This window comes from Mastacembelus armatus, chromosome 10, assembly GCF_900324485.2.
Source record: "Mastacembelus armatus chromosome 10, fMasArm1.2, whole genome shotgun sequence".
NCBI classification, from domain to species: domain Eukaryota; kingdom Metazoa; phylum Chordata; class Actinopteri; order Synbranchiformes; family Mastacembelidae; genus Mastacembelus; species Mastacembelus armatus.
In genome coordinates, this window is record NC_046642.1 from 5,107,553 (window position 1) to 5,120,055 (window position 12,503).

Below are 12,503 nucleotides of genomic sequence, written 5' to 3' on the forward strand. Positions count from 1 at the left end.
TTTTATCCTACCATTCATTTTGGTACTGAAAAAAGATCCAATTTTTGGCTGGTGCAAAGAGCAGAAAATGGTGCAGATCATGACTCTAACAGTGACTGGTCATGGTTATTCAACCTGGGAAATTAGTACATGCTTTGCTAACCAGGAAATATAGTGCTATGCCATGGCCATCTCTGATGGGAATCATCCTACCAATTAGCAGCCCATCACATTTTGTCCCCATTTGTCCTCACCTATAGATATTTTCCACCCACTCAAAAAGCATGTTCTCCTCACTTCCTGTGGTGTCTGGGAGAGATAGCACAATATCCACCTGAATTAAAACCCTCTCACAAAGGTCCATACTGACAGGTGAGAAGAAGCAGTTCCCCGGGCCAACAATAGAAGTGACAAGAAAAATAATACACTAGAACTGACTTTGACTCAGTAAGGGAATATAGAATAAAGCTGAAAACCTAAATATCACATATGTACAACTAACAAGCTGTCTGCCTGTCCAAGTAGCTTAATACCTTAAATATAAACCTGCACATATCAATTATGCTGATATAGTGGGCTAAATGAGTACTCACAACAGCCATAATTTGTCACTATAAAACAGATGAGAACTGCCCTGTTGGACAATTCTGGTCTTTCATCATCCTTTCTGTATCTGAGGAGTCAGAATGACATTATTAAGAAGACATTTAAGGTCCTGTTATGAATGTGAGTATCTCTTCTGTCACAGTTGAGATAACAATTGGACTCAAATGCACAACTCAAAAGTACTGTATAAAAGATTCAAACAAACAATTTATCTTTATTCAAAGGTAATGCAGACAAAAACAGATAAGAATGACAAAAAGAGGATGCAAAGTATAATTGGGTGTTGGGCAGCTATAGCTAAGACTGGATATCTGAAAGACTGCTGGATCTCCCCATTTATCCATATACAGAATGTGGTGTGAACTTAAGGACATGATATAATATGTATGTCTTGCGAAGTTGCATGTTTGGTGGGTAATATGTAGGGGATATTATGCAATTACATTTATACATATATACATTTTCACAGTAGTGAAATCTTTCATTGTTTCATACATGACTGTCATGAACACTGTGCACTGTAGGAAATGAAAGCACAAGAAAGGCTGTTGACTGAAGCCATACATTGTGCAATAAAAGTTGTATGCACCATCATCTAAAATTCATTTTTATTTTAATATGAGCATCTCATCATATTCACAATTTTACCAGTATTAACAGATAGCAGAACAGGTAATCCACTGGGGAAACTGCAGGGGTGTTGTACCAGAGCATTGCTGGAAAGGTTGTCCCAGAGGGGCTGTTTTTCTGTCCGGTGACAAACGATTTATGTAGTCTACAGGCTACTGAGAACTTGTGCTTAGTCTTCTCATTTATGTTGTTTGCCCTGCATCCTTTCTTATGTCGAGCTACATCTTTACAGGTAAACAGTGTAGGCCAGAAATGGTGTAGTGATGTAATGAATGGATCTGTGCCCAACATCTTGAATTTTTCATTTCGACATTGATTTTACTGCCACTTTACTACTGATTTTACACTTTATTTCACCTAATCATTGTTGAGCTAATTAATTGACAATATTTATACCATACATTGAAAAAATAATGTCACAGAAAAAACTAGATCAGAGACCATTATACTAGTAGTATATTCTCTGAAAATCAGTCAGGGTCCATGCAGGGTTCCTCCCTTAATAAATTAGATCCTCCTGAAGGAAAATCAATTGGCTTCCCTCTGAGAAGGTGAAGCACAGATGGGATCCTAGTGAGGAGACTGTATAACCTGTCATCCATCCATGGAAACTGTCAATCCTCAACCTTGTCATCTCCCCTGCCAAGTGTTGGCCTTCTGTTCTACCCTGGTTCTTATGACAAAACCAGCCCATATGTCAATAACTCTACTGGGGCCACTGCACACATTAGAAATATATGAAAAGAGAAAAGAACCTACAACAATTTACAGTGCATAAACTGTGCTTGAATACTTTGTCTGGTCCTCTGCAAAACTAATTTTTGGTAGACACAATTCAAGAGGGCCCCTAATAAATACACATTCACACCACACCAAGAGTTTAAGCTATTTGAAAAAGCTGGTGAGTATTGATGTGAATTTGTGCTGCAACACCAACAGTAAGCCTTACTGACAGACAGTGCTGACCTTTGGGGGAATGAAGAACCAGAGTCCAAATACAATAAAATCATGTAAAATCCTGAGAACAAAATGCCAGAGGACTGTAAACAGCCCAATACAGAATAAACAGGAAGAATCTCAGAGAACTATTGTAACCAACTAGCACTGCAGAAGTTAGCGCACCAGCTACAGTGGTTTATCAACAAGCCATGCAAAAAAATCACTAAGTAACCATTTTCCTGCATCATCTATTTTTGAGAAGACTAAAAGACATGGCTAAATTTACCTGTGCCTCTTTCTGGTTTGACTGAGCTACAATCCTCTATGGCCATGCAGAGTCCATTATTCTAATCCTTAGAATTTTAATCCTAAAACTGACCCTGGTTTATGGTTTATGATGCTCAGCAGAGAGTAATGGCAAAAATGTCCTTACTTTTCATGTGCGTCCTCACTACCAAGGTCTGAAAATGATCCTCACACACACACACGCGCACACACAGACACAAACTCACATTTCTATCTTTGTTAGGACACCTATTGACATAATGCATTCCCTGAACAATTATCCTAATCTTAACCTTTAAAACTAAATGCCTAATTGCAACCTTAATTCTAATTCCACCTTTAATCCTAAAACTAAGTCCTTTCTCTCAAAGAGAAGACATTTCCAGGAGACCTACCCCTACTTCTACTGGTCTAAACCTAAGACTTGCAATTCAATTATTAGCATCTGGTCCCCACAGGGAAGGCCAAGTGCCCACAATGTGAGTTTGTAAACAGGTTTCCAACACCACAATGTAATCCCAGCACACACACATAGGCTCCCTGTCCTTCACCCATTATTGCCACACATGCACACTCAGCTGCTGATCAGTAGCAGTATCACTTAACTCATGCATAGCAGAAAGGCAGTCTGCCCATGTGAATAGCATTGCAATTTACATAGGCGACATAAATCAAGGCAAGCCAGTGTGATGAAAGATTTAATCTTTGTGGTCTTCAGTGGATATGGAAAATCCATCTTACCGGATGAGATGTCCATTTCCCTTGACACCACTGACAATGCCAGCTCCATCGGCAAGTGAGGCATCCAGAGGCAGATGGCGTCAGTCTGAGAGTGGATTCTTCCTCTGGAAACTGAATGAATTCTATTTCTAAAAACCTCCTGAAGCAAATGCCTCAAAGTTCTGGTTATTTCATCTATTTCCAAGTGAAATTAAGTTATTTTTGTGTGAACGCTGACATTAAATCAACATTTGTGATTGTTTCAGATAAGGCACATACAACAACTTATAAAATGAAAACTCAAATACAATTTACAGGTCATTACTGTCCAGTAGACAAGTAGAACTCAACCCTAGAATAAAGGTGGCTTGAACATACCAAGGGACTAACTTATAGAACTTAAGACTTTTTTCGCACAGATGGCAACTCTGTGACACAACCCAAACAGCTGTTGCATAATTTGTCCTTCATCAGATGAGCTGTAATGTTGTTTACCAATTCCCTCTTATAGTCACCTTATTTTCAAGCTTACTTAATATATCATTTATAGTGCATCAACTAGTTTGAGCATTTAAAGTTTTTGGAGTCTTTTCTATTGAAAATTTGGAATCTTGAAAATAAATCATAAAATGTGGGAAATGTAGTTGTTCACTGATTTTAAATACAGTGGATTTATACCAGAACTCACAGAATATCCATACTGGTCCATATCCATACTGTGCAGCATATCCATACAGGATACTGAATGGTATCTGTTGATGTGATCCATTTTCTTGAGGGCTCCTCAGCCAGCATAGGCAAGTGAGCATGAACAATGTAAAACACTGAAGGGGAAATGGAAACATTTTATTGTTCATTTTATTGTTTGGCTTTAAAGTTACTGAAGAAGTTTTGGAAATGGGGAAGGATCTTTGGACCCAGAAATCTTATTGATCCCTGCACATACAGTACTTAACCTGCCAGACCATAAGAGAAACTCTTACATTAAACAAATATGATCAAAGTGAACATCTTCTGTTTGTTTTATTTCAAATGTCACTGCTATTAAATCCAGTTGCTGTGTCCGCTAAGTTGCGTCTGTGACATTTGCAGAAGAAATGCCACCTCAAAGCTGCTCACACGCATTCAATGTGCTTAAAGCGGTGGAAAACAACAGAACAACAGCTTGCCATGGTCCGTTACCATGGAAATATATTTAACCTTATTCAAGAGAGAAGCTCTCAGTTTAATTTGAAGCACTGCTTACTGTCACACTCAGTCCCCACTCACACATAGGTGTATGCTTTCTCAGCAGATAAAACAGCAGCTGTTTGTTTTTATTCTCATTGGTGACTTAAAATGGTGGTATGCATGGATCCACAGGCCACCCCCTCCCTGGTGCACCAACCTGCAGCTACAGGGATGACATGCAGTACTGGAACATGAGAAACCCAGCTAATGCTGTTGCCATGACAACCCAGCCAGAGGATAACTGTTTTACAGCTTACAACACCACCCACCACCTTGGCTGTCTCAGAAATATGCTGCTCTGCTTTGCTCTGAATGGCAGTGGTGAGATGTTGCGGTAGGTTCAAGCTTTCTAATCCCTCACTAGAGTGATACAACAACGTCCAGCAAAAGAGTTGCCTTTTACCCTCCACTTGAGCTGAGGGAGAAAACACTAATGAACCATCCTATTGTAATCATAATACAAGCAGAAATTAATTGAAAATGTCACATCTGCATTGGAAATGTCATTGGTTTCAAGAGGTGCACCAATAAAATTATAGTGTCTGCTTATCTTTTCTTTCAGTTTAGCAGCATTTTAGGAGAAAATAAATAAACCTGGCCATGGCTATCAGAGACACTGTCGTCTAGACAGAAGATTAGGAGAAATTTCTGCCTCAAGAGTAAAAATTCTCATTCTTGCTTTGTGCATAGTCTAGAAAACACAACACTGAAGGATACTTCGTTCAACATACTGTAATAAATGAAAATTATTATATATTGCACTAAGTCTCCTGGCAGAGATTAAAAAATGTACATTATTCTAAATATGTCAAAGAAATTGTATTTATAGCAGTTTGTAAATAATTCTTCTTTGGCTTATATATTGTTACTCATGACAGAACTAAAATGAGTGCTGTGTGTATTGCGAATCAGATCCACTGTTTTTTTTTTTCTGAATTTCAGTATAAATTAAATTGGTATTAATTAAATTGTTAGTGGTGTTGCTATCATCACAACACTAATTAGTATCACAACACTAATTAGTGTTCATATTCTTCCTTGTATAATAGATAAAGTTAATTATTGGCTATAAGGAGAAGATATTTTTTGGTAATTTATTCTCAGGGTCAATCATTTATCATTTTTCTTAACTTTGGAACTTTGCTGCATCTAAAAATACATTGTGCATTGTCTTTGAGGGAGACTAGTACAAATTTTGAAATCAATTTAATGGACCTGAACTACTCCTGCTCAATACAGAATCAAAGGCCAACATTCATATTATCTCATACAGTAAGAATGTATTGAACACATAGAGACATAATGAATAATTTGTTCTCCAGGCTTCTTGTAATGACATAGGTTTAACTGTTGTTTGCTGAAGTGAAATCAGATTAACATTAATCATGCTAAGCAATTATGAACCATTTATTGAAAAGGAACACAAAAGGGCATTCAAACATTTGGCATCAACTTTGTAATCTTGCTTTGTAAACATCACTTCGCTGCTGGGGTTTGCAAAGCACAAACAAACCCCTGTCCATGGCCATCTGTATCCTTGTGATGTAAATGAATCTGATCCAATATTAGCATCACTGTCTTACTAGCTCAGGTGCTGGTCTGTGCAAATGGACTGGACAATGCCATCCTCTGCCCTTCATCCCCTGTGACAGTGAACCTGAAGTGCTGCTTTACATGGCAGCGCTATTGTTGCTATTTCTTTTGCCGACATTTCAAAACTAAATATCTTCTGAGACTTGTCATTTATAAATAGTAATATACTTCATTTTCACTGCCTTCTTAAATGAGAGAACCAGTCAATATTAATTTGACACCAATTGCCACCTTCATTACTTTCTGTTGACATTTAGGTGAGGTGTTACCATCATTAGGTTTAGCTGGCAGATTGACAGATAAGCTGCTACACCAACCACAAATGTCACAGAAAACGGAGCTTGTTAACAGTAGAAACAATTAGAGAAAGGAAGTAAATTGCAGCTGATATCTTCTTTATTATTTACTTTATTCATCTTTTATTCATCTTTTTAAACAAAAATGTCTCTCTGAAACTAAACCAAAGCAGATTTTAGTTTTAAGGTTTGTAGCAAAGATTATCCATAGACTGGGACTCCAGCTTTGTATGACAATGAGCTAATGAAATTTTCGAGTTGCAAAAAGCTCTTGTATCTTAAATCTGCACTATCACTGCTGTGTGAGCATTTCTATGCCATTTCCGCATTTTAATGAAGCCAAGGAAAGCACCCAGGCCTTAGTTAATAAACCTGAATATGAAACATTGCCTGGCTGTGCTATTGATGTCTCCTATATGAGGTGGCAGATTCAGGCCATTCCTTATGCACTTTTTATCATCATTAGCTTCAGCCCAGAGAGAATCCTATCAGAATATCCATTGACAATCAACAATGTGAAACACTGGGAGGAAGGCAGAGAGACGAAGCGGGTGCCTCACAGGCTGATTGCTCACATGGGTGAAGATTCATTTTGGTTAACCATCACTTTGTGCCATGATTGGCTGAACTAATGGTCCATAAGCACATCTAATTACACAAAGGTAGTGAGACTGATTGGAGGAATTGTAACATCAATCCAGGGGGAATGTAACTTCAATAAGTCATTTTCACACAGAAAAAAATATAGACCACAAAATAGAACAAGTTAAACTAATACTAATTTGCACATAAGGTTAAATTAAAAAACTATAAATGGCGAAACACCTCATGCTGCAGTTAAGGTCATAAAAAAATAAAATGTTTGCTTTGTAGCCATGGGACAGGCCTAACCTTTAAGAATCCATTGGTAAATTGAAGTAAAGACTAAAACTACAAAAAGGTAGGCTCTGAGGAATACTAATTTAGGTTATGCAACCCACCTTATTTTGGTTGAACATCAATCAGCAACATTGGAAGGCAGGTTGTGAATAATGTAATACAAATATAAGACAAGAATATAATACTTTTTTTCATGTGTGTCCATTAGAGAGTGTTCAAAAGGTGATTCTTTTAACACTAATGTCATTTTTGGATATCAAATTTCACAACTAAATCCTTCCATCATCAAAGGAATAACAGCTTTAGCTTTACACTGTACAGATACAGTAACTCTCAACTTTCAAGATATTAACCTACTTTTTTTAATTTCATGAGATGGTTAATAAATAATATATATATATATTTTTTTCCTATGAAGTCCATTAGTCCAGAAGTATCTTTAAAACAGCAAAACTCTATTTAAAAAATACGCCATACTGCAAGTACGTCAAGCTCACATGTTATTGTGAAATATGATAATTCCTGAAGTGTCTGATAGCATCCTCTTGGCAAAAAATGCTCTTACACACCGGAACCCTAGTTGTAAAATGCCCATAAACAATACAGTGTATCTATGAGATACAGTACAGATCAGGCACATCATTTTCTTCCAAGCGCTTGTCCCACTCAACCTGGTTCATTGGTTACCAACATCTCCAAGACTGCTATTTTGTTCCTGCCACAGCTCTTTATGTAGAAATACAGAGGTGAAAAGTTTTTATCCCAAACATACATCAATAAAAGGAAGCAGAAAAAAAAACAATTCAGGTGTGACTACAGAGTTGCTCACCAGGCAAAACCCTGACTCTGCACCATATTTGGGCTGCCCAGATGTGTCCAGTAGCCAAGCCATCTGATCCAACTCAGCACCAGATGGTGAGCAACCCATCTCTCCTATCCAAGTGTTTAGATCTGGTACATGAGTTGAGCGGAGGTGGAGAGGTGTGGGGTGCAATGCTATCTGATTTTGCCTGGAGCAAGGAGCAGCATTTTTTAGAAAGTCAAAGTGTTTGTGTTTTCTCTCTTCAAGGTACCGTCCTCAATCTGTGAATCCAACACATCATAAAACCACAATTTACAGTAAAGTCTATGCAGCTAAAAGCATCAAAGGTTAACATACAGAGCAGGTGCAGCAGCATGGCGACATTTAGCAGGGTCTGGTTATGAAAATATGAAGTTGTGTGGGACAGTGGAAGATGCTGCCTGAGATGGGTGGTTGTTGAGACCATGTATTTTGCATGGTCTAGCTTGGTGATGTTTAATAAAAATTGTGGTTTGGGTTCAAATGTCCTTCCTTGTGGCAGGTGCAACAATAAAAACAGGGTTATGGTTATAGAACGGTGATGAATAAAATAAATTCCCACCGGAGTTGAAACCCTGGGGCAACCTCCTCCTCACACACACTTTCTCTCTTTTTTACTACATCACCTCACTTCCTCCCTTGCTTGTGGCACAATTACTACTGCTTTTAAAAATGTCTCTTTAAGTGAACATTTAAATAAATAGTCAAAAGGAACAAACCTGTTATTCTATTCATCTATATATTTGTACAGAAACGTTTCTATTGAAAGCAGCTAACAGCAAGTTAAAGATGTAGAAACTGAATAATTGTCACATTCCAACTGAACAAAGTGCATGCTCAATGATAGGACTCAAACACAGTAAAACCCTTACCATTGGTAGCAAAACTGAGCAGGGAGAACCAGAGCCGAGTGAAAGTCCAAACAGGTGTTGATAAACACGAACTCAGTCCAAGCCAAACAAACAATCCAGGGGAGAAGGAAAAAGGCTTAGTCCAAAATCCAAAAAAGGTCTAAACAGAAATAATCCACACAGAGGGAAACAAAGAACAGAAGACTAGAAACACTGGGGCTACCAGGTGGACAAAAAAACATGGTGACAACATCTGAGAAACCAGCAAAGGACTAGTAAAACTAATGGGGAAGTGTAAACAGGTGACCAGAGTCATGTGACTGGAAACAGGAAGGACATCTAAAGACCAAAGCAGAAAAAGAAAAAAGAAAAGTTCAGCAAGTAGCAAGGTCATGAAAAGATAGAGCGAAGACAGAAACTGACAGCAGCAGCTTAAATCGATGTGGTTAGGAAGGAAATGACAGTGAGCTCATCATTAGCTGGAAGTTACTTAGAACCAGCTGCAGCTCAGTATTGATCACTAGAGGCTAGCTACTTGCATTTAAGAGTGTCTAATAAATTTAATGGAATATAAAATGTATTTATTTTTCTGATGGTGCCAGATTTATTGACAGAAAAATATTGTTTTATACCAGAAGATGTAGCCCGCTACAATGACTTATACAATGCTGTCAAATGTCAAGTTGTGCATGTCCAACCCAGAAAAGATGTGGGTGAGATACACTAATTCAAGTCATTGTTTACAAAAACCTTTTCATTTGTGATGGTTGATAATCTATTACTTAAAAAAAGACTGATAAATTGCAAACTGTTTAGTCACTACTCTACAGAGTGAGTACTATAGAAAATATCAATAATATATACAGTAAAAGGGCAGCACAGTGGATTAGTGGTTAGCACTGTGCTTGTGTGGGTTTTCTCCAGGTACTCTGGTTTCCTCCCACAGTCCAAAAACATGTATGTCAGGTTGATTGGTGACTCTAAATTGCCCATAGGAGTGAGTGTGAGTGTGTGAGGTTGTTTGTCTCTATGTGGCCCTGTGATGGACAGGTGACCTGTCCAGGGTGTACCCCTGCCTTTCACCCAAAGAGAGCTGGGATAGGCTCCAGCAGATCCCTGGGACCCTAAATAGGAATAAGCGGGTATAGAAAATGGATGGATGGATATACAGGAAAATCTTTGGTGATTTTCTAGACCTGAAATCCCAGAGCAACAGTCTACTTGTAATATTCACCTTGGCCAAACAGGATTTTATTATGATGTACTTAACATTAAGGTGTGGAAGAAACAGTCTGGAGAGGAACATATGGCCTGATAAGAGGAAAAGGAGGATTATCTTTATAGAGCAGAGGGAAGTCAACCATCTTCATGGAGACGTGTAACATTCATTAACACTCGGCAATAAGATTTATTCTTCTCCATGAACTGTAAAACCACACAAAGGCTGGAGTTACTGTTAGTGGGAAAAACTCTATTTACAAACAGTCAACACAAAAACCAAAGAAAACAACAGCTTCATAAGGTGTTTTCAGGTATTTAGTTAATTAGACCTGTGTTCAGTTCAGCATGGAAAATGATGTACGGTTACCAAATTCCTTATACTAACGTTAAAGTAAGTTATAACATACAGAACAAAACTAATGGTGCTTATGAAAACAACAGTCTGCAGGGCATAACCTTCTGTGCAAGGTGCATCTATCATGGTCCCAGTCTGTGTCAGTGTTGAATCATGCCAGTACTCTGAAAGTCTGGTGCTTTGTAGTATTATGTCATTTTATTAATAAATCTACAATCTGCACCACATTCATTTTCTGTAGCAAATCAAGCTTCAACCTGGTCTTGTCTGCAGCCATGGGGTTTACCAATCTTGTAGTCAGTTTGAGATTTTTAGCAGCAGCAGCATGCTAGAAAATTTCTCAATGGTTGCTTTGTGAATGTAGGTTGTGGAAGTAGTGACACTGAGATTTTGACGCAAAGTTTCCAATTTTCGTCAAAACCAGTTTATTAAAGCTGTAAATTGGGGATATTTTGTGGTGAAATTAATTTATTCCCATGACACTGCCACAATGAGAGGATCTGCCTAAGGATACAAAATTTATCTGTGCCAATGGTCCAGCGGAGTTCAACTTGGTGAACTATGACCTACAGCTTTGTGCCACTGATGAAATAATGAGTCGCCTTCATAGTGCTGAGGGGCAGAAGAGCCCAGAGAGTATTACTCTGTCACCTTATAATTCATCATATTAAGGCAAGCCGTAGGGTTACATACAAATTACATACAATTTACAGATCAAACTTACTTAGATGCATTAGGATCAATAGCAACCCACTGTAAATAAGTGACGCACACTGAAAGATAACAAGATCAGACACTTTTATTTAGAAAGAGTCCCAAAAAATAAACAAGTTAACACACATTCCATATACAAAATGTCAGTGAGAATAGCCTGACTATGCAATGAAAATGATAAGCAACTACAGTACATGTTTCCATTGTTGATTAAAAAAACTGTGACAATAGTACAGTCCACCTCCATTTTGGTTGCAGTGGATGGCTCTTTATAGGTCAATTTCAGGAAAAAAGAGAAAATGAAGTGTGCCTTTATAATTAGAAGTGCTAGTCCGTATAGATAGTTTAACATATGGCAAAACTGAAATAAAGTATATTTAATGAATAACTAATCCAAATTTAGTATTTAATGGAAGCAAAGTAGCCTTGATGCTATAATGAAAAGGGGATATCATTTTTCATATTTAAGCTTTTTATATAAAATATATGTATATATGTGTATATATATTATATATGCCTAACATTGTATTTCCAATTTCAACAGTTAACCTCACAACTTCAACATTAAAATGAAAACACATGTTTGGCAGTAATGAAATAAATGTATGTATTATTTGCGGCAACAACATGCAACTGGTGCTACTTCATTGTCAAATCAATGCAAACTACATGGAGACTGGAAAACAAAGCGAAAAGGCTATTGTATTAGCACTGTCATTGCCACCAACTGTACATCTAGTTACAAAAGTTACAGAATGTATCATTTACATTCACTGAGATGACAGTGATAGATTATATTAAGACTATATTCATATCTACTGGCACTAGAATTTGGCACTCTTACTTATTTGGCATTTTAAACCACCATGTAATAAACCTTGTGGATGTTGATGCCTCTTTTTCATGTCACTTCAAAATGTGATGTGATAATACCATACCATACTATTTTTTGTTTTGCATTCATGGCATGTAAACAGATTAATTTCCTCTTGAAAGTAGAACAACGACCCTGGTCCTCGTCAGAAAAAATACAAACAGCAAAAAGCACTGAAGCGAACAGAGACAAAAGTGTAAAGCAAAAATTGCTGCACCAACTCTAACAAGAAAAACATAGAAGGATTGATTCCAAATGTCAAGCATTGACATATATTTCATATCATCACCAAATGTTAAAGAATAAAATATACAGGAAAGTTTAGAATTTGAATTAATTACATGATTTTAACATCTCACTCCCATATGCAATGTATTTGGCTTTAAAAATATGGAACTAAGCTGTTTAGTATTTTTTCTTTCATTATACTCACACATTAAGATGTTTATATTCAACCGGTATGTAAGCAAGTTTATTTAAAAGCTATTTT

At 37.3% G+C, this 12,503-nt stretch overlaps 2 protein-coding genes across 2 annotated transcripts in view; both read right to left on the reverse strand.

Annotated features, from left to right (window-relative positions):
* The window catches only part of tmem144b (transmembrane protein 144b), a 55,822-nt gene extending 46,721 nt beyond the window's left edge, over nt 1-9,101 (reverse strand). Inside the window, exon 1 of the mRNA XM_026329641.1 lies at nt 8,871-9,101. The gene's annotated coding sequence lies outside the window, so the exon portion shown is untranslated. The remainder of the gene's footprint in view (nt 1-8,870) is intronic.
* A 3,266-nt stretch (nt 9,102-12,367) lies between these two features.
* The window catches only part of gria2b (glutamate receptor, ionotropic, AMPA 2b), a 38,655-nt gene continuing 38,519 nt past the window's right edge, over nt 12,368-12,503 (reverse strand). The window contains exon 16 of the mRNA XM_026329936.1: nt 12,368-12,503. This exon is cut by the window's right edge and continues 716 nt beyond it. The gene's annotated coding sequence lies outside the window, so the exon portion shown is untranslated.